Consider the following 27545-nt stretch of genomic DNA (forward strand, 5'->3'; position numbering starts at 1 on the left):
GTCGATGTCAATTCTTCTCGACCTACATTTGTGGAAGGGACCTAAAGAGGGACTTGTACCTTGCCGACCCTTTACGGGGTTCTTAAGGTGATCCCCTGCTGTCCTCAAACCAACAGGTATGATCAAAGGATAGGGGATAAGATGCCTGATCGCGGGAGTCCCGCCGCTGGGGACCCCTGTGATCTTGCATGCAGCACCCCGTAACAATCAGTCCCTGGAGCATGTTCGCTCCAGGTCTGATTACTGGCGATCACAGGTGTCACGCCCCCTCTCATAGGCTTGCATTGAGGGGGCGGAGCGTGACGTCACATGGGGGTGGAGCTATTATGTCACAATGCTCCGGCCCTGTGATCGCCAGTAATCAGACCTGGAGCGAACATGGTCAGGGGACTGATTATAACAGGGTGCTGCATGCAAGATCATGGGGTCCCCAGCGGCAGGACCCCCACGATCAGGCATCTTATCCCCTATCCTTTGGATAGGGGATAAGATGTCTTAGCACCGGAGTACCCCTTTAGGTTAAGAAATGTTTTATTTATACAGTTATCGCTTGTCTGGGCACTAGTAACCATGGAATATTTTGTGAGAGGTTTCCACAAGAATTTTCTGGGATGTAAAAATTTGGTGCAAAAATCGACAATTTTTTTAACCCCAAAAAAAATTTGGGCCGCAAAAAAATAATTAAATATGGCTGCAACTAAAAAAAAATTTGGGAGTGTGAAAAAAACAAAACAAAAGTGGCACGACATTGAATTTTCAAAGCAGCAAAAGAGACCTATGAAAATGTGAGTAGAAAAAAAAAGGTGTGAATAATATCACTGGAACAGAAATTACAGCAGTTTTTGAGAATCTCCCCAGAATGTCTGGGTTTACAAAATACATAATTTTGCTGAACAATCTGTCCCCTTACCTCTATATCACACTCAGCTCTGCTACATACACCTGATCACACACTCAGCTCTGCTGCATACACATGATAAAACACTCAGCTGTGCTGCATGCACACAATCACTCACTCAGCTCTGCTGCATACACATGATCACACACTCAGCTCTGCTACATACACACACTAAGCTCTACTACATACACACAACCACACACTCAGCTCTGCTGCATATACACAATCACACATATACATAGGGGGAAATTTATCAATGTTGGTGTAGGTCGAATTTTTTTGTAGATCATTTTGGTTGTTCTAAATTTGGTGCAATTGCACCAAAGTACCATATTTGTGCAAGGCACATGATACATTTTGTGCAAAGTTCTAAACCTCCACACAGTTCTATTTGTAGACCTGAGCTGCACCTCACAGGAAAAGTGGACACAGGGATTTTGTTCTAGTGCTTTGAGGCCAGGATTCCATTGAGGTTTTTTGTCCACCAGCAAAAAAACGCCAGGAAAACTGTCACAGCTTTTTCCTGCATTTTGTCAGTTTTTCTTGTGTTTTTTCTGGTGTGTCATTTTTGTACCCTGTGGCAATTTTTTCACTTCCTTCAGGGTACCACTCCATGGGTCGGATGCAGAGTGCCTGATCCACAGAGTGTAAGGAAGTAAGGAGTGATGTATAGCATATACATATACAGGGTTCCCAGCATCACTACTTACCTCCGCCGGCTTTATAGTATACAGGGGTGCATAGTGTACCCATGTATACTATACAGGAGCCAAGCAAGGAAAGAGTTAACCCATGCTGCTGCTGACCAGTTCTGGGTTAAGTCTTGCGCAATCCTGTACAGTATATACAGCCGTCTATAGATGACTGTATATACAGGATATACAATTGGAGGCTCCCTGTTTAGGAACAACCCAGGGAGAGCGCCAAAAATGTGCTAACCTTTTTTTATTTATTTATTTTTATTTTTTACTTCTCATTTTAGATACGTGAATCTAGAGGACTATGTCAGATTCGGTGGATTGCAACGATGAATAGCATTTTTTTAAAATGTCAATAAAAGGATTAATGAAGGCTGTGGGGGAGTGTTTTTTTAAATATTTTTTTTTCAATGTAATGATTTTTATAATTGAATTTTCAGGCTTAGTAGTGGAAGCCATCTTGTAGACAGAATCAATTACTAAGCCAGGGCTTAGCATTAGCCCCAAAATCAGTTAGTGCTAACCTCCAATTATTACCCTGGTACCCACTGCCACAGGGGTGCCGGGAAGAGCCGGTACCAACAGGCCTGGAGCATCAAAAAATGGCGCTCCTGGGCCTAGGCAGTAACAGGCTGGTGTTATTTAGGCTTGGGCGGGCCAGTAACAATTGTCCTCACCGACCCTGGTAATGTCAGGCTGTTGCTGCTTGGTTGGTATCTGGCTGTTACTGAAAAAATGGGGGAACCACACATTTTTTTTATTTATTTATTTTAGAAAAATGCATAGAGTTCCCCCTATTTTCAGTATCAGCCAGATGCCAACCAAGCAGCAACAGTCTGACGTTACCAGGGTGGGCGAGGACCATTGTTACTGGCCCTTCCCAGCCTAAATAACACCAGCCTGTTACCACCTAGGCCCAGAAGTGCCATTTTTGACGCTCCGGGCCTGTTGTTACTGGCTCTTCCCGTCACCCCTGTGGCGACAGCAGTGGGAAGTCTGGAGCCAAACGTGCCACCTCTCCTCATTCTGCTGTCACCTCCAGGCTCTGTCATTGTGCCGCCCTATGGTCTCATCATGCTGCTGCCACCTCCAGGCTCTGTCATTGTGCCAAACTGCGGTCTACATAGTCTGCCACCACCTCCAAGCTGCGTCGATGTGCCACCATGTGATCTCTTCATGCTGCTGGCACATTAAACTTGTTAATCTCTTCAAAATCTTCAATTGACATTTAAAAAAATCTCTTTAATCTCTTCAATTGGGAGGCCCTATGGTCTCATCAGGCTGATGCCACATCCAGGCTCTAAGGAAATGAGTTGGAGCGATAAAAATAAACCATAAATGGCACACATGTTCAATTTGGTTGTCAAACGGTTCCTTAAAGGGGTACTCCGCCCCTAAACATCTTATCCCCTATCCAAAGGATAGGGGATAAGATGTCAGATCGCCGCAGTCCCGCTTACGTCATGGCTCCGCCCCTCGTGACACCACGGCCATGATGTCACGAGAGGCGGAGCCATGACGTCACACTGCTCCGTCCCCTGTATCGCCCGTCATTACGCACAGAGCGAACTCGCTCTGTGCAGTAATGATAGCGGGATGCCGCAGCGGCAATCCCGGGGGTCTTCAGCAGCTGGACCCCTGGCGATCTGACATCTTATCCCCTATCCTTTGGATAGGGGATAAGATGTCTAGGGGCGGAGTACCCCTTTAAGTCTTCCACCCATCTGCGAGACATCCTAAAAATGGCCAGGAAACTTTGCAAGCACTTCGGCCACTGGTACACCGCAAAGCACACCCTCCTTAAGCTGCTCGTTGTCATATATTAGCTCCGGAATTACCACAAAAATCCAAGGAAACAAGTTGGAGCGATAAAAATAAACCATAACTGATTAAATGACACATTCACAGTTTCATCTGCAGTTTCACAGTACCAGCCGTGTTTACTTACACGTGCATGGCTTAATATTTTAGACAAGCATATGATTCTGGCAGGATCTACCCAGTAGCCCTCCCGGGTCAGGCCTGCACCACTGAGATGGAGGACAAACTGACACACTACTCTGTCATTGTGCCGCTCTGCAGCCTACATAGGCTGCCGCCACCTCCAGACTGTGTCATTGTGCCGCCATATGATCTCATGCTGGTGGTGGCACATTAAAATTGTTAACTCTTCAATTGACATCTCAAAAATCTCTTTAATCCCTTCAATTGTGACACCATATGTTTTCCTGACCCTACTGCCACATCCGCTCTGCGCCAGTGATTCTAACAGGGACGTCTGTAATCTGCATGTCAAACTAAATTATAGTATTATTTCACTACCCCAGCACACTCCCTATGCGTGTTACGGCAAGGCAAAGTGTTCTACACCCCTATTGAGGCACTCTGTAGCCCGGAAATAGCCGTTTTAATAGCAATTCACTGCAAATATATTCGGATGGAACCAAATTTTGGGGTAAAATTCGGCAAATCGGTCAAATCGAATTTTTGAAAAATCGCCCATCTATAGTGTTAATAATACTGACCTTTATAATATCATTAACATCAACATGCCATTTTTATTGCATGGTGAGAAAATTGTCATTCAACAAGCTTTGCAGTTGAGTTTTATTTTACCCCACAATTTCTTCTGGTTTTTCAATGTGGATTTCTACTACAAGCAGGCATGCAGGAAACACGGGTACTGCAGGGAGCTCACTATAGGAATGGTTATCGGTCCATCTGCAGTACTCTGGATTACAATAATACAGCTTTCAAAACAAGAAAAACCTCTGTGGAACCCAATATATTTCAGTATAACAGATCCAAAATAGCATTGTGGCTTCCATTATGAGTGAACATCACAATGCAGAAGTAAATAAATCCTTATTGAACTATGAATTGTTGTTGGCATGCAGGTGGGTAGCTAGGGTGGACTGGCAGTAGTGTCTTGCTTTAGCCAGTGTAGTTATATCCAGGGCTATGGCAGCAAATTGGTTAAGGAAAGTCTAGCTAAACCTCTGTTGTTGGAGCAGCAGAATTCTTTTGCCCTCTCACATAATCCATGCTCCTTGTTATGCCTTCTGGGGCACTACATTTCCCCTCTCAACCCTCGCCACCATAGCTGATAAAACTATATGGTGAATAGAAAAGCAAACACACGTAAAGAGATATTCTTGCTCTATTTTTATTTCCCTTATCCTATGAAAAGGCTTCATAGAAATATTCTACCGGTTTGACTTGTGGGATTCCTGTCTGAAACTGAAGTAAAATACAGTTGTGGCTTTTCAGGAAAAGTGGCCCAAATGAGCTTAGTTTATCCGGCGATGATCGTAATCCAGCAGAACAGAGACGAGACGGGGAGAGGAAGTTTTTACTGTAGAACTGCTGAAATGAACACATTATACATTGGTTGACTTTGTTAACCATTCAGACACCAGCTTGACAGCTTACATTGGAAATAAAACCCTGTCTGAAAATATTTGGATAACATTTATTACAACCACCCACCCCCGCTCCCCCATTATTTTCTTTGCCCCTATGGTACAGAAAAAAAGTAACCATTTCTATAACGTGCTCTTATTCTCTGTTCAAAGCCTTAGTAACTTGTATCACTTACAATTTCCTGACGTGATGTCCAGAAAACACTTTGGAGAACAAAAGAGGCGTCTGTCGGAAATCGTATAACTTTGCTAACGCCCGATAGTACCAGAGAATATAAATTTTTCATGTTTCATAAATGAAAAATACATTAGGGGAAGCTCTCAAGTGACCGGAGGATTCTATCATATTTTACGGTCAAAATAACCGTTGCTAAGGCCCACACATCTATGCTGTATGATAAATCTAGCAAATAACAATGCAACGATATGGGCTTTCCGCGGCGTACAAACGTAGCTTGTTCCTAAGTACTGATACTGACAGTAAAATTTAAATTTTTCTTCATCTCCCGGAGCAGATGTACCTCAGAGTCCATAGACTGCAATACTTAACTGCAGCTACTCATCTGTGACCTTCAGCCTCAGGCACAGTGCAATAAAATTTTCATGCAACCATATGGAAGAATATTTTAATAGAGATTTACTGTCAGTAACTGTCCCAAAAGAGCAAATAAGGAAGCTGTAACATATTGCGTACTGTAAATCAAGGGGACTTCAATGAAAAAATGAAACCTCCCTGAGGCTGGAATCTTTAAAATTACAGACAACATTTTGTACAAATATGTGTATAAAGGGCTATAGATGTATGAAACTTAGCGGCATTAAAATAGTTATTATGTAGCACTATTTATTACCATTTTATTACGGTGTAATTAGTCCCGGTAATATTAATAATACTCTACATTAATTCATGCCTTTAATATACCCATCTGGCTTCTGTACATTTAACCAACCTGCTTTCTTACTCTATTGCAGTGGAAGTTTTCGAGCCAATCCTGACTATAGGAATTGTCCTCTCCATCAATAGATGACCTCATTCATGGAATGTGCCATGTCAGGCTTTGTAATTCAGGATGGCATGCTACAAAGCTGGAAAAGGTAACCTAAATTTCACGAGTACGTAGTAGCCAAGAGCCAGACAGAAAGCAATGAAGTCTCCTTTACTTGACCATAAACTTTAAAGGGGTAGTCCCATCTCACAAAGCTTCTGATTGTTCATCTGGATAGGGAATAACGATCAAATCAGTGACCACTGGGACCCAAACCGATCCTGAGAATGGAGAGAAAATCGTCCCCAGACTTATGGAACACACCACTAGTGCATGACCAGTGCTTCATTCACTATTTATACTATACAATGTCAGTATGGCAATGTTCAGGGAATTAATGGACACAGGAGGTCTAGGAGCTCTGTTCATTAAGGGGGACATTTCCCCTCCATTCTTGTGATTGGTAGGGGTCCTAAAACCCCACCAATTAGTTTGTTACCCCCTTCTCTAGATAGGGGCTAACTTCTTGGATTGGGAATAATCCTTTAAATAGCTTTTTCCTGCATAATGTTCCATGACCAACTCATAGTATATGTATACATCCAAAAACCTATCTATAAGGTCAACTCTTTGAGAAGACTATCCCTGATCTATGCCAAGCTTTCATGTGACCCAGCTTGGTATTTAATGCTTTCCCAGTTATTTACTATTCAGGCAAATACCTTTGCTTGTACAGTAAGGCTCTGGGACACAAAGTTACATGAGGACTAATGGATAGATTTATCAAAACCTGTTGCCCATAGCAACCAATCAGATCGCTTCTTTTATTTTTGAAAAGGCCTCTGAAAAATGAAAAAAGCAATCTGGTAGGTAACTATGTGTAATTGGTCAAATTTTCCTCTCCAAAGATTTTGATAAATTTCCCCCTAAGAGAGGAAAGGTGAGATGAATAATGAAATGCATTAGGAAAGACATTGGAAGAGAAATAGGGATTGGCAAAATATTCCTCTACAAATAAATTTATGGGAAAGTCACTATCTTTCTATTGCAGTCAATGGAAATTAAATTAACATATTTTTGGACAGAATTTGTGAAAGAAGCAATCCACAGGATATGTCATAAATGTCTGATAGATGCAGGTCCCACCTCTAGGACCTGCACTTACGTCCAGATCAATGACTCCTCTGGTCTGCATGTGGCCACTGAGCCAATAAGCCAAAAATAGCTTTCAGGTGACCCAGCTTGGTATTCACTTCTTTCCCAACTATTTATTATCCAGGCAAAACCCTTTGAACTTTGCTTGTACAGTAAGGCCCTGGGACACAAAGTAACATGAGGACTAATGGGGATATTTATCAAAACATGTAGAGAGGAAAAGTTGACCAGTTGACCATACTTTTTGAAAAGGCCTCTACAGATGAAAGAAGCAATATGATTGCATATTCCTATTGACCCATGACCTACACTTTTAACCACTTAAGGCCTCAGGTATACCTGTACGCCCTGAGTCCGCTTCCTTTCTATAACGTGGGGCCATGGCGTGGCCCTGCATCATAGCGGGTCCGGTCCAGCTTCTAACAACGGCCAGGACCCATGGCTAATAGTGGGCGGCACTGAAAGTAAACCAGTCCCAGCTAGCTCAGTTGGCTGTTCGGGACCGCCGCCGCGAAATCGCGGCATCCCGAAATTGCATGCTGCATGTCCGATCGCCGAATGACTGCTCAGTGCCTGAGATCCAGGCATGAGCAGTCAAGTGGCAGAATCATTAATCAAAGTTATCCTATGGAAGCTATATGGGAGCTATAACATTGCAAAAAAAAAAAATAAGTGAAAAAAAAGAGCTAATAAAGATCATTTAACCCCTTCCCTTATAAAAGTTTGAATCACACCCTTTTTCTCATTTAAAGAAAAAACTGTGTAAATAAAAAAAACATATGTAGTATCACCGCATGTGGAAAGGTCCGAATTATAAAAATCTATTGTTACTTAAACCGCTCAGTCAATGGAGTATGTGCCAAAAAATTCCAAAGTCCAAAATAGTGTATTTTAGGTCACTTTTTATACCATGAAAAAATTAATAATAAGCCATCAAAAAGTCTGATCAATACAAAAATGATATCTCTAAAAACTTCAGATCACAGTGCAAAAAATGAGCCCTCATACCGCCCCGTACACGGAAAAATAAAAAAGTTATAGGGGTCAAAAATGACAATTTTAAACGTATACATTTTCGTGCATGTAGTTATGATTTTTTCCAGAAGTACGACAAAATCAAACGTATATAAGTAGGGTACCATTTTAATCTTATGGACCTACAGAATAAAGTGAAGGTGTCATTTTTACTGAAAACTGTACTGCGTAGGAATGGAAGCCCCCAAAATTTACAAAATGGCGTTTTTTCTTCAATTTTGTCATACAATGATTTTTTCTCCATTTGGCCATAGATTTTTGGGTAAAATGACTAATGTCATTACAAAGTAGAATTAGTGGCACCAAAAGTTAAGCCATCATATGGATTTTCAAGTGCAAAATAGAAAGAATTGCGATTTTTTTAACCCCTTAACGACAATGGACGTAAATGTACGTCATGGTGACGTGGTAATTAGCGCACCATGACGGTGCTCGCGTCATGCCCGGCAGGTCCCGGCAGATATCAGCAGCCAGGGACCCACCGGTAATTGCGGACATCCGCGATTGCGCGGATGTCCGCCATTAACCCCTCCGATGCCGTGATCAATACAGATCACGGCATCTGCGGCAGTGTGGTAGTTTGAATGGACGATCGGATAGCCCGCAGCGCTGCCGCGGGGATCCGATCATCCAGCATGGCAGCCGGAGGTCCCCTCACCTGGCTCCAGCCGTCTCCTGGGGGTCTTCTGCTCTGGTCTGCGATCGAGCAGACCAGAGCAGAAGATCACCAATAATACTGAGCAGTTCTGTGTCCTATACATAGCACTGCACAGTATTAGCAATCAACTGATTGCAATGAATAGTCCCCCAAAAAAGAGTAAAAAAAAAATTTATACACATATTTGGTATCGCCGCATGCGTTAAAGTATGAACTATTAAAATATATTGTTAATTATCCCGTACAGTGAATGGCGTAAACGTAAAAAAAAATTAAAAAATCCCAAATTGCTGCTTTTTTGTCCCATTTTATTAAAAAAAAATAATAAAAAATGAATAAAAAGTAAAACCTAAGCAAAAGTGGTACTGATAAAAACTACAGATAATGGCGCAAAATATGAGCCTTCATATTGCCCCATATACGGAAAAATGTTATAGGTGGTCAAAAGAGGGCAATTTCAAACATACTAATTTTGTTAAAATGCTTTATGATTTTTTTTAAGCGGTACAATTATACAGAAGAATATAATCATGGGTATCATTTTAATTGTATTGACCCACAGAATAAAGAAAACATGTCATTTTTACCGGAAGGTGTACAGCGTGAAACCAAAACCTTCCAAAATTTGCTAAATTGCTGTTTTCTTTTCAATTTTCCCACATAAATAATATTTGTGTGGTTGCGCCGTACATTTTATGGTAAAATAAGTGATGTCATTACAAAGTAAAATTGGTGACGCAAAAAACAAGCCCTCATATGGGTCTGTGAATGGAAATATAAGAGAGTTATGATTTTTAGAAGGTGAGGAGGAAAAAACGAAAATGCAAAAATAAAATTGGTCTGATCCTTAAGGCCAAAATGGGCTTGGTCCTTAAGGGGTTATAGTTAAGGAGGTAAAAAGAAAGAAGTCCTTAAGGGGTAACTCTAACTCATGGGTTAGGGTGCAATCACATGTTTGGTGATCTGACTCAGTAGTGAGCCAGATCACTGGTAACAATTTATGCCACAACTGGAGGCAAAGTGCATCAGTTATGGCATGGTACAACGGCCAGTTTTTTTTGCAGACGTTCCCCCGTCCAGTGTGCATTAAGATCTTGCATCCCAATTGAAACACCAGATTCATCAGTTTCCCTCCCACACTTGGAGATTGGCTGAGTGGGCCGTCACTGTTCAACATGAGGATGATGTCTCAGAATGTGGGGTCCGATGTTGTGGAGCACTCAGCAGGGAAAAGCAGCATCTAGAGGTGATAACTGGGCCCTGTTCTGGAGATTATGAGGGTCCCAGTGGTCAGACCTCCTGCGCTTATCCCCTATCCTGTAGATAGGGAATAAGTTGGAGTACCCCTTTTTAAAAAAAAATTCCCCTGCTGCTGCCACAAGGGGGTTTGTTCGAGGTAGATTTCCCATTCATTTTCATAACCTTCCTTCTTAAAGCTGGAGGAGCTTATGAATAGCATCAGTATGTTTGCAAAGAAGTAGAAACAACTAAATCAGAGAATGTAAAATGTGACACAATACTACAAAATAACCCAAAGGCTATGATCAGCAATATGGAATATATTGTGAGGATTATATATTGTGTTTTCTTACACATCCTACATTGTAATAATTTGCCGACAGAGAAACAAAACATGAATGATAAATATAAGTATGTGCATGCTTAGAATAACATTACCAGTACAGGCAATGGCAGAACGATGCCTTTTAGCTGAGGATATTTTATGATGTAGATTAATATGGGGAAATGTTCTATCTCTATGAATGGAGAGAAGAGAGGTACTGTCAAGATGTCCAACAACACATTCACTGGTCTGATGTGGAGTCTAATCAATTTAGATGACACATCAGACCAATAACTCAATTCAGACTCCAGATCAGACTTCTAAATCAATTCAGACCCCAGTCCCTTAAATAAGGCCCCAGACCAGACCCCTAAGTCAGGTCAGACCACATACCAGACCCCTAAATGATTTAAGACCAAAGGCCAGACTCCTAAATTAAATCAAATTCCAGAACAGACTCTAAGATCAATTTAAACCCTAATCCTGACCTCTAAATTATACAGACTCCATATACAAATTGGGTTTTGAAACTGGAAAACCCCTTCACACACAGCATTTGCATGTCAATATGCCACAGCTAGATCTTAGTTCAACATCTACAGTGAAATGTGAGAATGGCTACATACCCAGCATTTTGGGTTTTTGAGTTTTCATAGGGTATTTTGTGTCAGTAGTATATTCAAAACACATCCTGCTCTTGTCACGCCATTTGACTGGCATTCCTCCCCATTATTCGACCTAGGTAAATTTATTGGACATTGTTACTCGGACCCAGAATTAGATCCAAAATATGGAGACGGTGAAAAGGTTTTCATTATATTACTTTTCTGTTTGTGTTTCATTTCTGGTTTTGGCTCACAAATATTGGGGCAGATTTGTACCAATGCCTGTGTGCCATTACTTTGGCATATTTTTTTGGTGCATTTTTATTTAAGATACATTTATGCAAACATTTTTTTTTAATGTCTCCTGGCTTCACAGCTAGGGCGTGGCTAAAATGTGCTAAATATAGATGTTGGTTTTTTGATGCAATGTAGGCCAACCAATAGTTGACATGAAAAATTAGACAAGTCTAGAAATTAGACAAGTGCCAGATTTATTTAATAACATGCATAAACCACTGTGATACATTTGGCACGTCCCTAGATCAGGGTTTTCCAACCAGTGGGCCTCCAGCTGTGAAAAACTACAACTACAAGTACAGCTAGTAGCTCATCTACAGCCACTTTCCCCGTAAATGATGGATCCTCAACTGGATGGCTGTCCCTGTACTGAGTAAGTCCAAAACATTAAACAACACTGTAAAAGTCAGGGAAACAGGTGAGGATAAAAAGGGTAAAAAGGCTAAGAACAAAATATAAAACACGGGATGAACAGACAAATAAAAAAGAAAGTAGTTTAACAAGCCAAGTCCAAACCGAGAAAGGAGCAAAGGAACCAAATCACAAAGCAGAGTTTAAACGTGTCATGAGCCGAGGTCAGAATACAGAGAATAGATCAAACTAGGAGCAGTATAAAAGCTAGAGCAGACAGATTCAAACACAATCAAAGAATAACAGGCTGACTAGGAATTTATATCAAACTGGCTATGGTGTCATCACAGCATGATGCTTCAGCCAAACAACAGAAAACTTTACCCTGCGGCCAGAACCAGGTCAAATCATGACTTTGGCTGTCCGGGCATGCTGGGAGATGCAGATTTGCAACAGCTGGAGGCACTCTGGTTGGAATACACTGCCTTAGACTGTCTAGTACAGATGTAGCCTTCAACAAATACTGGGTGACCGGCTACTCTTTTCCCAAGACGTGCTACACAGTCAGTGTATTATGCTACAGAAAGTATGTACAGTCCCTATCTATTCCTAGACCCTCCTGCTGATTTTGTTAATTTCCCCACTAACAAAGAAATGATCAGTCTATAATTTTAAATGGTCGGTTTATTTGAACTGTGAGAGATAAAATAACAACAACAAAAAAGACAGAAAAATGCATTTCACATAAGTTATGAATTGATTTGCATTTTACTCAGTAAAATAAGTATTTGATCCCCTATCAATCAGCAAGATTTTTCCAGGGAAAGAATTTTCCAGCAAGATTTTTGTCAGTGGGAAAACGTACAAAATCAGTGGGGATCAAATAACTTTTTGCTTATAAAAGAAAATCTGCCTAAAAAGGGAGCTCAGACAAAATGATCTTTTAATAGGATATAGCACATTACCAGCTCATTGTACCAATGACGGCTGATTCCCTGCGTTGGATGAATACATATTTCTCCGATTCTGTTTTGCTGAGTATTCATCATATTCAAAAAAGAGCAATAAACATTGAAATGTATTCGGTTGCATTCAGGAGGCGGCGTTGCTCCTTTTTATTTATATCAGTCGGCATATTTGTATCCTAATTAAAAAAAAAACGTACAACAGAACAACTGTCAGCCGAGATGAATGCGCCTTTGGGATTTTCTTTGTTCGGTCCACTACCTACACTACCTAGGGTTTCCATGTTTTATCATGTTAAACAGGTCATATTTAAAGGTATGCAACCTAGATTTCCATATTATGTCTATTTGGTCTTTTAAACTTTCTTACTAGACATCTTTGTTGTACCCAAAAATAAAATACTGTGTGAGATTGAGCATTTGTCTCTATGTGTTTTTTTTTGTGTGTGTGTGTGAATTGTCTTAATATGTATATTTCTATATACTAAAAGAGTAGTCTATGAACGGTGGACCTTTAAATGTTGCAAAACTACAACTCTCAGCATGCCTGGACAGCTGTTGGCTGCCTGGGCCTTCTTTGGAGTTGTAGTTTTCCAACATCTAGAGGTCCACCGTTTGAAGACCACTGCTTTATACTTTATAGAATCATTATTTAACCCCTTAAGGACCAAGGCCATTTTGACCTTAACCCCTTAAGGACCACGGCTTTTTCCGTTTTTGCACTTTCATTTTTTCCTCCTCACCTTTTAAAAATAATAACCCTTTCAATCATGCACCTAAAAATCCATATGATGGCTTATTTTTTGCGCCACCAATTCTACTTTGCAGTGACATGAGTCATTTTACCCAAAAATCTACTGCGAAACGGAAAAAAAAAATCATTGTGCGACAAAATTTAAGAAAAAACGCCATTTTGTAATTTTTTAGGGCTTCCGTTATCAGTAATAATGACACCTTTTCTTTATTCTATAGGTCCATACAATTAAAATGATACCCTACTTATATAGGTTTGATTTTGTCGTACTTCTGGAAAATAATCATAACTACATGCAGGAAAATGTATACGTTTACAATTGTCGTTTTCTGACCCCTATAACTTTTTTATTTTACTGCATATGGGGCGGTATGAGGGCTCATTTTTTGCGCAGTGATCTGAAGTTTTTAGCGGTACCATTTTTGTATTGATTGGACTTTTTGATCGCTTTTTATTCATTTTTCATGATATATAAAGTGACCAAAAATATGTTTTTTTGGACTTTGGAATTTTTTTGCACGTGCGCCATTGACCGTGCTGTTTAATTAATTATATATTTTTATAGTTCGGACATTTACGCACATGGCGATACCACATATGTTTATATTTATTTTAATTTACTTGTTTTTTTTATGGGAAAAGGGGGGTGATTTGGACTTTTATTAGGGAAAGGGTTAAATGACATTTATTAACTTTTTTTTTTTACACTTTTTTTTGCAGTGTTATAGCTCCCATAGGGGGCTATAACACTGCACACACTGATGTTTTACACTGTTCACTGCAAAGCCATAGCTTTGCATTGATCAGTGTTATCGGCGGTCGATTGCTCAAGCCTGCATCTCAGGCTTGGAGCAATCAATCGCCAAAGGGACACGCCGGAGGAAGGTAAGAGGACCTCCGCTCGCATCCTAGCAGATCAGGAAACCGCATTTTCACTGGGGTGGTCCCGATTAGCCCCCTGAGCAGCCGGGAAGCTTTTACTTTCATTTTAGATATGGCGTTCAACTTTGAACGCCGCGTCTAAGGGGTTAATAGCGCGTGGCACCGCAATCTCTGCCGCGCGCTATTAGCCACGGGTCCCGGCTTCAGATAGATGTCGGGACTGACCCGATATGACACGGAGTCACTGCATTATATCTTGGGAGCCGGCCAAGGATGTAAATATACGTCCTTGGTAGTTAAGGGGTTAAGGACCAGAGCATTTTTTGCACATCTGACCACTGTCACTTTAAACATTAATAACTCTGGGATACTTTTACTTATGAATTTGATTCTGAGAATGCTTTTTCATGACATATTCTACGTTATCGTGGTAAATTTTCGTCGATACTTTCATAATTTCTTGGTGAAAAATTCAAAAATTAGAAAATTTAGCATTTTTCGAACTTTGAAGCTCTCTGCTTGTGAGGAAAATAGACATTCCAAATATATTTTATATTGATTCACATATACAATATGTCTTCTTTATGTTTGCATCATGAAGTTGACAAGTTTTCACTTTTTGAAGACATCAGAGGGCTTCAAAGTTTAGCAGCAATTTTCCACTTTTTCACAAAATTTCCAAAATCAGATTTTTTCAGTGACCAGTTCAGTTTTGAAGTGGATTTGATGGGTCTTCATATTAGAAATACCCCCAAAATGACCTCATTATAAAAGCTTCAGCCCTCAAAGTGTACAAAATTATATTAAGAATATGTGTTAACCCTTTAGGTGTTTCACAAGAATAGCAGCAAAGTGAAGGAGAAAACTAAAAATTTCAGTTTATAGCACTAACATGTTCTTCTAGACCCAGTTTTTGAATTTTTACAAGGGGTAAAAGGAGAAAATGCCCCCCAAAATGTGTAACCCCATTTCTCTTGAGTAAGGAAATACCTCATATGTGAATGTAAAGTGCTCTGTGGGTGCAATCGAGGGCTCAGAAGGGAAGGAGAGACAATGGGATTTTGGAGAGTGAATTTTGCTGAAATGGTTTATGGGGGCATGTGACATTTAGGAAGCCCCTATGGTTCCATAACAGCAAAAAAAATACATGTCATACTATTTTGAAAACTACACCCCTCAAGGCACGTTATTTGGGATAACACCAGCATTAGAGTAGTGTAATGTTTTTATGATACATTCACACGGGCAGGGGTTCACAGTGAGTTTCCCGCTTGGAAATTGAGCTGCAGTGGAAAATTTGCTGCATCTCAAACTTGCATCGAGAAACTCACTGTAAACTCCCGCCCATGTGAATGTACCCTGTACATTCACATGGAGGGGGGGGGGGGGGGCAAACCTCCAGCTACAACTCCCAGTGACAGCAGAAGGGCATGCTGAGACTTGTAGTTATGCAACAGCTGTAGGCATACTACTACAACTTCCAGCATGCCCTTTGGCTGTCCGTGCATGCTGGGGGTTGTAGTTATGCAACAGCTGTAGGCACACTGGTTGCAAAACACTGAGAGTTTGTTACTTAGTTTTTCCCAATCCATGTGCAAAACTAGAACTCCCAGCGGGCTGTCAGTGCATGCTGGGAGTTATAGTTTTGCAACAGCTGGAGGCACACGAGATGGGAAACACTGAATTAGGAAACAGACAATGCTTCCCAACCAATGTGCCTCCAGTTGTTGCAAAACTACAACTGTAGTTGTAGTGCTGTAACATCTGGCCCTTCAGATGTTGCCGAACTAGAACTCCCAGCAACTCCAAACTGTAGCCCTCTAGATGTTGAAAAACTCCCAGCAAGTTTTTCAACATCTGTAGGGCTACAGTTTGGACACCACTACACAGTGGTCTCCAAACTGTTCTCCTCCAGTTGTTGCAAAACTAAAACTCCCAGCATGACCTCTGGCTGTCTGGGCATTCTGGGAGTTGTGGTAGTGTAGTGGTGTCCAAACTGTAGCCCTCCAGATGTTGAAAAACTTGCTGGGAGTTTTTCAACATCTAGAGCGCTACAGTTTGTAGTTGCTGGGAGTTGTAGTTCGGCAACATCTGAAGGGCCAGATGTTACAGAACTACAACTCCCAGCATTCATGGACTGTTTTGACATGCTGAGAGTTGTAGTTTTGCAACATCTGGAAGAGCACAGATTGGAGACCACTGCACAGTGGTCTCCAAACTGTGGCCCTCCAGTTGTTGCAAAACTACAACTCCCAGCATGCCCAGACAGCCAAAGGCTGTTTGGGCATTCTGGGAGTTGTAGTTTTCAAACTCCTAAAAGCAGCAGTGAAGATCACTTTACAGTGATCTTCACTGCTGTCTCTGCATCATCCACTTGTCTGCCACCGCTGCCTCCTCCATCTGCCTGCCGACGATCTCCGGTCCCCGCTACCATCGCCGGACCTGCGGTATGTCCCCCCTACAGCTCTCACAGAGCAGGGGAAATGAACTTTAACCCCTCCAGTCAGCTGACACACTGACTTCTGCCAGTTAATCTATGCGATGCCTAGACATGTGCAATTAGTTTCGGACGTAATTAGTTTTTGTCCGAATTGTTCATATTTCGTACATTGGGATTGATATTTACATCCGAATGAATCCGAATTCGTAACAAAACGAATTGTGCATGCCTACTGTGATGAACCAGGAGAGTAACGGGGACTGGGGAGTTGCATTGTAGTGTAGGGTCTGGTGGTATTAACCCTTGAATGTCCTGATGCCAGGGTGAGGTTTCCTCAATAGTAATGTTCCTACCGCCAACCGTCCCACAAACGGCAGTGAAAAATAACAGAATGTTCATAGCAGATTTCAGGGATAAACTGAAGAAACTTTACTTGCTGAATTTATGAAACAGTTTTTAACATAACAGTCTTTTCAAGAGTGAACCGGGATACAGGTTCCTCACAGGTTTGCTGGGACTTGGAAGCAATGAGCTTTGATGTAGGCCACTGAGCTACTAATTATAATATCTGAGCTTGTAGTAGTCACACAGGATTTGCTAGATTGAGCTTTGTAACTCACGGATTAGTGGCTGCAGGTTCTTAGGCTTTGGCCTAGATAAGTTGAGATTTCTGCTGAGATGATTGTGCTTCTGTAGTGCAGGAACAAGAGAAAAGAGAGAGAATTGATTGACTACAGCCCTTTATGTAATAAGGAGCTGGACTAAGCTCATTGGTCAGTAAACCTGTAAGTTATGCACACAAAAGAGAACACATGATTGGCACCACCTATGCATAAAACAACACCCTCTTATACATTATCCATGGAACCGTAAAAAGATGCACTTCAACAGGAGACAGATAGATAATGTGTCCCGCGGCGGTGCTAGGATCAAAAGAAGTACAGACTTCAAACAATCCAATATATCAAGAAAAACGAGCAATCCTACACTCACTGCTTGGGTACACCATGTCCAGCTCCTCTAGTCTGACTGTCACATCCGAGGGGTAGGCATATCCATTATGGGGCGCTCCATGCTGGATATGCCTACCCCTCGGATGTGACAGTCAGACTAGAGGAGCTGGACACGGTGTACCCGAGCGGTGAGTGTAGGATTGCTCGTTTTTCTTGATATATTGCAAACCTGTAAGTTATGAACCCAGTGAACTCTGGGTACATCGCATGACCTCTAAGGTCCTTGAACATTTTATACATCAAGGGTAAGCCCTGCAGGAGAGCCCTATATGCATGGAGGGACTCTAACTGAGGGGACTTTAGGCAAGGAACAGGACAAGGTCCTGTACCAGGACACCACACTACGAAATTGTGAAAAACAAATTTTATTTTTGTTAAAACAAAATTCATTTTCATTTAGAAGGAAGGGAGGGACCATTCTGGACAAGTGTGTGTATTTCACTTTTTTTTTCTCTATTTTTTAAATTTTTTAGGTAGTACTACTACTACTTAAAGCATGGAACAGACTGTTCATGCTGGGAGTAGTAGTACCTGTACTAATAGACATATCGCCCCGGGTATCAGTCTGACACCCTATGCGATCATCCATAATATAGCAGAGATGCGGAGGGGCTCTATACAGCGCTTACATCTCTGCACTATACTCCGGCCAGTGATGTGAATAGAACGTCCCTCATTCATATTTTCCGCCCAGAGTGGTGATTGGCCGGATGGTTGCAGCCAATCACAGCTCTGAGGGAAATATGAATGAGTGAGTGGCTGGCCGGAGTATAGTGCAGAGATGCGAGCGCAGGAGAAAGCCGCTCCATCTCTGCAATAGACAGGAAGATCCCATTGGGTGTCAGTAGTGATACGCGCTGTGATCTGTTCTTACCTGCAGGTGCTAGTACTCCCAACATGGAGCATACTCTTCTCCATGCTGGGAGCTGTAGTACCTGCATTAATAGACAGATCGCAGCTAGTGTAACTTCTGACACTCGCTGCAATCGGTCTATTAATGCAGGTACTACAGCTCCCAGCATGGTGCAGAGTGTGCTCCTTGTTGGGAGTAGTAGTACCTGCAGTTAAGGAAAGATCACAGCGGATGTCACTCTTGATACCCGCTGTGATTCTCCTGTATAATGTATAGATGCGGCCGGCGCTCTTCTATGGTCCCCTTCACTGACATATATATGTACACACATATTCATATATCCCACAGAGAGTTATGATTGGCTGGAACCATCTGTTCAATCACAGCTCTCTGCGGGAAATATGAATAGGTGTATATATATGTCAGTGCAGGGGACCATAGAAGAGCAGCTGGCCGCATCTATACATTATACAGGAGGATCGCAACGAACTCCGGCGATCTGTCAATTAGTACAGGTACTACTACTCCCATCATGGAACAGTGTGTTCCATGCTGGGAGTAGTAGTACTACCTAAAAAAATTAAAAATAAAGAAAAAAAAGTGAAAAAAACACACTACATTTTTATTATTGTCGGCTACATTTTTAGTGCCCTGCACGCCCGCATAAATTGATCCCTGTTTAAAAATTAATAAAAAATTAATAAAAAATTAAAAAGATACATTTCGTTAGATACAATTTTTTCCTTCACTACTGAATATTTTAGTTTTTTAATGGTACCCTACGAAATTTTATTAACGAATAAAAAAATCGTCCGAAAACTAAAATAAAACTAACGACATGTATAACGAATAGATCCGAAATAACAAATTAATCCGAAAGCTGAACAGTTTCTGAATAGAACCGAAAAAAATATATGAATGCATCCGAAAACAGAATAAAACAAATTATTGTATCCCGAAGGTTTAACAGAACCAAAACATTTTTAATTCGAAAAAAAATATAAAAAATATTTTTGGTTGTGCACATGTCTAGCGATGCAGCGCATTGCTGGGTTAACTGAATGACCTATATAAACGCCATGATGCGCGAACTACCAGCATATAATGATGCTTATATAAGTAATTCTGCGGGAAGGTGTTAAATCACGTTTTAGGGTCATTACATTGTAAATTAATTGATGGTAATATTCCATATGCAGATGTAGCGGGGCTGAATTTAGGATAGCAAATGGGGACATAAGGCTGTACACTAAAATGGGCACTGTCTAATCCCAAAACTTTTTCTATGTTGTTACTAGAGATGTTGAGTTCGCCTCGCCGGGCGAACATATGTGAAGTTCGATCCGCCCCCTATTCATTAACATTGCGGTAAACTTTGACCCTGTGTGTCACACTCAGCAGACACATTACAGCCAATCACTAGCAGACCCTCCCTTCCAGACCCTCCTACCTCCTGCACAGACGCCATTTTACTTTCATTCGGCATGCTGTAGGCTTAGAGAGAGGAGGGAAAGTGAAGCTGCTATTGCTATAATAGGGAAAGCGATAGCTAGGTGGTTCATTCAGGGTCCACTACACTCCTAAACCACTAATATAACATCTGCTTTAAGGCCAGCACCCAAAAAAGCCCTTTTTAGGGCTCAAATATCAGTCTGTGTGTCTTGCAACAGCTGGAGGCACCCTGGTTGGGAGGGAACAATAGGTTAAAAGGGGTACTCTGGTTGAAAACTTGATTTCTTTCAAGCAGCTACAGTATTAGAAGGGCTCAAAGATCAGTCCGTGTGTTTTGCAACAGCTGGAGGCACCCTGGTTGGGTAACCTCTGGTTAAGGGGTACTCCGCTGGCAAACTTTTTTTCAGTGCAGCAACTACAGTATTAAAAGGGCTCAGACATCAGTCCGTGTGTTTTGCAACAGCTGGAGGCACCCTGGTTGCTAACCACTGTTTAAAAGGGGTACTCCGCTGGCAAACTTTTTTTCAGTCCAGCAACTACAGTATTAAAAGGGCTCAAACATCAGTCTGTGTGTTTTGCAACAGCTGGAGGCACCCTGGTTGGGTAACCTCTAGTTAAGGGCTACTCCGCTGGCAAACTTTTTTTCAGTCCAGCAACTACAGTATTAAAAGGGCTCAAACATCAGTCCGTGTGTTTTGCAATGGCTGGAGGCACCCTGGTTGGGTAACCACTGTTTAAAAGGGGTACTCCGCTGGCAAACTTTTTTCAGTCCAGCAACTACAGTTATTAAAAGGGCTCAAACATCAGTCCGTGTGTTTTGCAACAGCTGGAGGCACCCTGGTTGGCTAACCACTGTTTAAAAGGGGTACTCCGCTGGCAAACTTTATCTCAGTCCAGCAACTACAGTATTAAAAGGGCTCAAACATCAGTCCGTGTGTTTTGCAACAGCTGGAGGCACCCTGGTTGGCTAACCACTGTTTAAAAGGGGTACTCCGCTGGCAAACTTTTTTTCTTTCCAGCAACTAGTGCAAATCATCTTTGGGGTGACCTTAGTGTAAATTTGAAAAAAAAATACCTTTTTGGGCTGGAAAATAAAATCAGTCACTTCACACTTGGGAGTCTTTTGTTCTTCGGGACTCATTGTCACACTAGTGCAAATCATCTTTGGGGTGAGCATAGTGTAAATAAAAAAAAAATACGTTTTTGGGCTGTGAAATAAAAGCAGTCACTTCACTTTACACTTGGGAGTTTTTGGGCCTGCTGGGCTCATTGCCACACTAGTGCAAATCATATGTGGTGTGACCGTAGTGTAAATTTGAAAAAAAAAAATACCTTTTTTGGCTGTGAAATAAAATCAGTCAGTTCACTTCACACTTGGGAGTTTTTGGGCTGCTGGGCTCATTGTCACCCTAATGCAAATCATATGTGGTGTGACCGTAGTGTAAATTTGAAAAAAAAAAAACTTTTTGGGCTGTGAAATAAAATCAGTTAGTTCACTTCACACTTGGGAGTTTTTGGGCCTGCTGGGCTCATTGTCACACTAGTGCAAATCATATGTGGTGTGACCGTAGTGTAAATTTGAAAAAAAATATACCTTTTTTGGCTGTGAAATTAACATCAGTCAGTTCACTTCACACTTGGGAGTTTTTGGGCCTGCTGGGCTCATTGTCACACTAGTGCAAATCATATGTGGTGTGACCGTAGTGTAAATTTGAAAAAAAAAAAACAACCATTTTTGGCTGTGAAATAAAATCAGTCAGTTCACTTCACACTTGGGAGTTTTTGGGCTGCTGGGCTCATTGTCACCCTAATGCAAATCAAATGTGGTGTGACCGTAGTGTAAATTTGAAAAAAAAAAAAACTTTTTGGGCTGTGAAATAAAATCAGTCAGTTCACTTCACACTTGAGAGTTTTTGGGCCTGCTGGGCTCATTGTCACACTAGTGCAAATCATATGTGGTGTGACAGCTGGCTTGTCTGAACTCATAGCCTACCAGCTTTAAAAAAAATAAAAATAAAAAATTACAAAAAATTACAAATAAATAGCTAAAAAAAATGTTTACAGCTCTTGCACAGCACCCACCTGTATCAGGTGTATATTAGGTGTCTTGGATGTTTCAAATCCTGCAATGCCTGCTGAACTGTTCACGCAGAGGCATATTCATAGTGTAGGGTCCATCCCAATGAGGTCACCTTACCATTGTGGGATGGTCCAAGCTATTTGGCCGCCAAATTGCAAGCTAAGTACCTCACTATTCACAACTTTATCATTTTATATTTTCATTTTTTGCACCATAGCTGTATAGCTTTTCATGTTGTATCTATATACTCATGTTTTATCTATATCTTTGTGCTAACAGTGTGCTGCCGTATTCTCCTGTTGCTGTATATTTTAGCCCAGCAGCTGGCACCTGCTAGCCAGGTCCATATAATAGTTTGTAACCAATAATGCAGGCTAACTTATCCTTTGGTTAAAAAAATGTTTAGCTTTTGGGACACCGCAGTGGAAGGTACCCGGAAGGAAAAAAAAAAAAAATTCAACAAATAAAAAAAAAATAGCTCACAAATAAAAAAAAATAGCTCAAAAAAAATTTAAACAAATAAAAAAAAAATAACTCAAAAATACCTGGTCTGCAAAGCATGGTCAGGTCAGGTATATCACCTACACTGCGCATTGGGTAAACCTGGTGACGCTGTGCAGGGTTGCCGCGGTGGATTTTGAATGAAGACGGGCCTCTTGAAGCTGATTGGTCGCTCGCTGCTGGATGGTATGGGGGCGACCAATCAGGAACGTGCCGTACATGGCTGTGTACAGTTACGCTGTCATAGGAAAAAATCGATGAGGGGATGTCATCCAAACATGGGCATGGGGATGGTAGGCTTAACTCTGATTGGCTGTTTGGGATGTCGAGTGAGCCAATCAGAGAGGGGACATTTGAGTTCAGGTTGCAAGTCTTTGCTGCTGGTGGTGGCAGGATGTCTTTCAAATCTTTCAGCCAATCGCTGCTGGGCAGGTCCGGGCGGCGACCAATCAGGTTAAAGATGTATAATTCCTCTTTGGGGGATTCCTAGAGGCATCAGTGGCAAATATTTTTTGAAGAATTCGACCAATCGCTGCTGGGCAGGTCCGGGCGGTGACCAATCAGGTTAAAGACGTATAATTCCTCTTTGGGGGATTCCTAGAGGCATCGGTCGGCAAATCTTTTTTGAAGAATTCGACCAATCGCTGCTGGGCAGGTCTGGCCTGCGACCAATCAGGGATGAGAGGTGTATTTCCTCTTTGGAGAATTCCAAGAGGCATCGATGGCAACTCTTTTTTGAAGAATCCAACCAATCACGTTCCGTCTGGGTAAGGTGGCGACCATGGATGACTTGCGTGACTTATCCGCCACCAACTAGGGTTCAAGCCGCAATGTTTTAGGGCACTATCTGCCTGGGAAACAAACAGAAATTTTTCTGAACGCTGCTACAGCAGCGGCTGTGACAATACCAAATTTTCCAGCCATGTGTACATGCATAATTTTTCTGGCCTCTGGTGCTACACTTTTTCTGGTGCTGCAATTTTTCTGGCCGCTGCTTTCATCTTTATTTGTTGAAAAATTTTATTTTGAAAAGGATTTCTTTGTGTGTTTCTCTGTCCTGCATTATAGAGTCTTCTGGACTTTCTGATAATTTAAATTTGAATTTTCCAGAGTACTAACCATTACACCAAGGAACGCTTGTTGCGTGTGATTTTTTAAGTTAAATTTAAAAAAAAATTAAAACTAAAATACAGAGAGGGATAAACTCTGCTTCTTTATTTGATTAAAAATTTTATTTAGAAAATAATTTCTTTTGGTGGTCCACCATCCTGCATTATGTGCTGCCTAATATGGGGGAATCTATGTGCTGCCTAAAGGGGAGCTCTAACTATGTGCTGCCTAACATGGGGGAATCTATGTGCTGCCTAAAGGGGTGGATCTAACTATGTGATGCCTAAAGGGGGGATCTAACTATGTGCTTCCTAAAGGGGGCTCTATGTGCTGCCTAAAGGGAGGCTCTACCTATGTGCTGCCTAAAGGGAGGCTCTAACTATGTGCTGCCTAATATGGGGGAATCTATGTGCTGCCTAAAGGGGGGCTTTATGTGCTGCCTAAAGAAGGGCTCTAACTATGTGCTGCCTAACATGGGGGAATCTATGTGCTGCCTAAAGGGGGGATCTATCTATGTGATGCCTAAAGGGGAGATCTAACTATGTGCTGCCTAAAGGGGGCTCTATGTGCTGCCTAAAGGGAGGCTCTAACTATGTGCTGCCTAAAGGGGGGCTCTAACTATGTGCTGCCTAATATGGGGGAATCTATGTGCTGCCTAAAAGGGGGGATCTAACTATGTGATGCCTAAAGGGGGGCTTTATGGATTAAAACCAGACTCTGCATCAACTATGTAATTTTCCATGGGAGTTTTGCCATGGATCCCACTCCGGCACGCCACAGTCCAGGTGTTAGTCCCCTTGAAACAACTTTTAAATGATTATTGTGGCCAGAAAGAGTCCCTGTGGGTTTTAAAATTCGCCAGCCCATTGAAGTCAATGGTGGTTCGCCCGGTTCGCGAAATTTTGCGGAAGTTCGCGTTCACCGTTCGAGAACCCAAAAATTTTATGTTCGAGACATCACTTGTTACTTGTGAAAACGAACCCATTCATGACTGAATTTTTTTTTTTTCGGCTCACGTTCTTTTGCTTCTCACATTCAAAGGCCCATAACTTTTTAGTTTTTCCCCTGACAACGTAGTATTAGGGCTACTTTTTGTGGGACAAGTTGTAGTTTTAATTGACATGCTTTATTTTATCATATAATGTATGACGGAGCCATAAAACAACATGTGTAAGGCAAAATTGAAAGAAAAATATGGAATTGTGCCATTTTGAAGGGCAATCATTTCTCCAGAGTTCTCAATACGGTGAATCTGACATGCTATTTTTATTCAATTGGCCAGTATGATTCCAGTGATACCAAACTTGGGTAATTTTCCTTTCATTTTAAAGTAAACATTTTACCCCTACGGAGCTATGTTAGGGTTAATTTTTTTGCGCCATGAGCTGTAGTTTTAAACGGTACCACTTTTGCATGTATATGACTTTTTGGTCCCTTTTAATTACGTTTTTTTCTGGGACGTGATGGGACCAAAAATCTGCAAAGTTTACGCCTTTTACTGTGCAGCATCAGGAACATCTTAATTTAATAGTTCAGGCAATTACGCACTCGGCGATACCAAATATGATTATTATTTTTATTTTTTGACAGTGTTTTATTTGAACCATGAGAAAAGGGGGGTGATTAGAACTTTTATTAGGTGGAGGATTTTTTTCCTTTTTTGTATTTTTTTGCACCTTTTTTGGTCCCCCTAGAGGCCTATCATAAGCCATCATTAGATGGTATCAATGTAATGCTATTGCATTAATTTGATCGATGTTTCTGGCGCACGATTGCTTAGGGCTGCCAAAGGCAGCCTTAAGCAATCATTGATCCACCGAAGACGAGGAAGGATGTGTATGTCCCTGGGATGGGTAAGTCCCCGTTCTTCTCCAGCAACCTATCTGCAGTCTGCGATGGGTCACCTAGACCCCAGAGATTAATGGCATTTCACCATTACAATGACAGTCATCGAATGTCTGTCATTACCGGCAGATGTCAGCTGCCGGTTATGATGTGGACCCGGCCCGCGGGACCACGTCATGTTCCCCTCATCCGATCCCTGACGTACCGGTACGTCATAGGTCAGGAAGGAGTTAAAGACCTTATGTAATATGGTTGTTTTTCATTTTTTTAACATTTAATAAAGAAAACGGCTCTTGAAAATCCCAACACTAGGGGGTCCCCATACCTTCTGGGACACTAACCAGTCCTGCAGCAACAGCACCTTGTCCATGAGTCATGGACAAGAGATGACTCAATGACAAAGCTGCATGACTAGACCAACCAATCACCTCTCTCCACCCCAAGGAAGGGAAACGCCCCCTTCCCCTGAAAGGATTTAAGGCATTTTTCATAATAAATATAGGTGATAGAGGGATAATGTAAATAGTCAGGATTAGGTACTGAGTAACATGTTGTTTGTGTTTTTGGGGATCTGACAGGTACGCTTTAAAAAGTGCCTGTCATATCCCACAAAAAAACTCAAAATGTTATATAATACTCAGTACCTAATCCTGATCATGTACTTATAATTTTTATGTGTCTAGGACCCATATTTGAAAAACACCAAGCCCCAAGTGTCCAGAGGATAAACCCCTAGCAAACGGGGTGCAAAACCCCTAATTTACCAACCCCCCTATAGCGAAAATGTATAAAACTTTACTTTTATAATTAGTTAAATAAAACAACAGTTTCAAAGAATCAGTGTAAGTAAAACTCCAGCTTTCACTCAACCATTATAAACAATTTGCTCTGTCTGAGAGTTAATAAAATAGAAGTGTGTGTCTGCAGAATGCTATAATCAGTGGACCTAATGCTGCTATAAAACAATTTAACCCTATGCCTCCCCTACATGTTTCGTGGCACAGGCCACATCCTCAGGGGTATAGAGGCAACTGACGTGCAAGGCCCATTGTTTGGTCTTATATGAGTTCAAATTAACCCTCTCCTTCTAGTTTTTCCCAATCTTAACCCCTTGGGGACGGAGCCCATTATGACCCTAAGGACGGGAGCATTTTTTGCAAATCTGACCACTGTCACTTTAAGCATTAATAACTCTGGAATGCTTTTACTTATAAATTTGATTCCGAGATAGTTTTTTCGTGACATATTCTACTTTATGTTAGTGGTAAATTTTCGGCGATACTTGCATCCTTTCTTGGTGAAAAATTCAAAAATTTCATGAAAAATTTGAAAATTTTGCATTTTTCTAACTTTGAAGCTCTCTGCTTATAAGGAATATGGATATTCCAAATAAATTATATATTGATTCACATATACAATATGTCTACTTTATGTTTGCATCATAAAATTGATGAGTTTTTACTTTTGGAAGACACCAGAGGGCATCAAAGTTCAGCAACAATTTTCCAATTTTTCGCAAAATTTTCAAAATCGGATTTTTTCAGGGACCAGTTCAGGTTTGAAGTGGATTTGAAGGGTCTTCTGGTTAGAAATACCGGATAAATTACCCCATTATAGAAACTGCACCCCTCAAAGTATTCAAAATGAGATTCAGTCAGCGTTTTAACCCTTTAGGTGTTTCACAGGAATAGCAGCAAAGTGAAGGAGAAAATTCAAAATCTTCATTTTTTACACTGGCATGTTTTTGTAGACCCAATTTTTGAATTTTTACAAGGGGTAAAAGGAAAAAAATCCTCTCAAAATTTGTAACCCAATTTCTCTCGAGTAAGAAAATACCTCATATGTGTATGTCAATTGTTTGGCGGGTGCACTAGAGGGCTCAGAAGCGAAGGAGCAACAATGGGATTTAGGAGAGTGAGTTTTTCTGAAATGGTTTTTGGGGGGGCATGTCCCATTTAGGAAGCCCCTATGGTGCCAGAAC

Source organism: Hyla sarda, chromosome 3, assembly GCF_029499605.1.
Source record: "Hyla sarda isolate aHylSar1 chromosome 3, aHylSar1.hap1, whole genome shotgun sequence".
Taxonomy (NCBI): Eukaryota; Metazoa; Chordata; class Amphibia; order Anura; family Hylidae; genus Hyla; species Hyla sarda.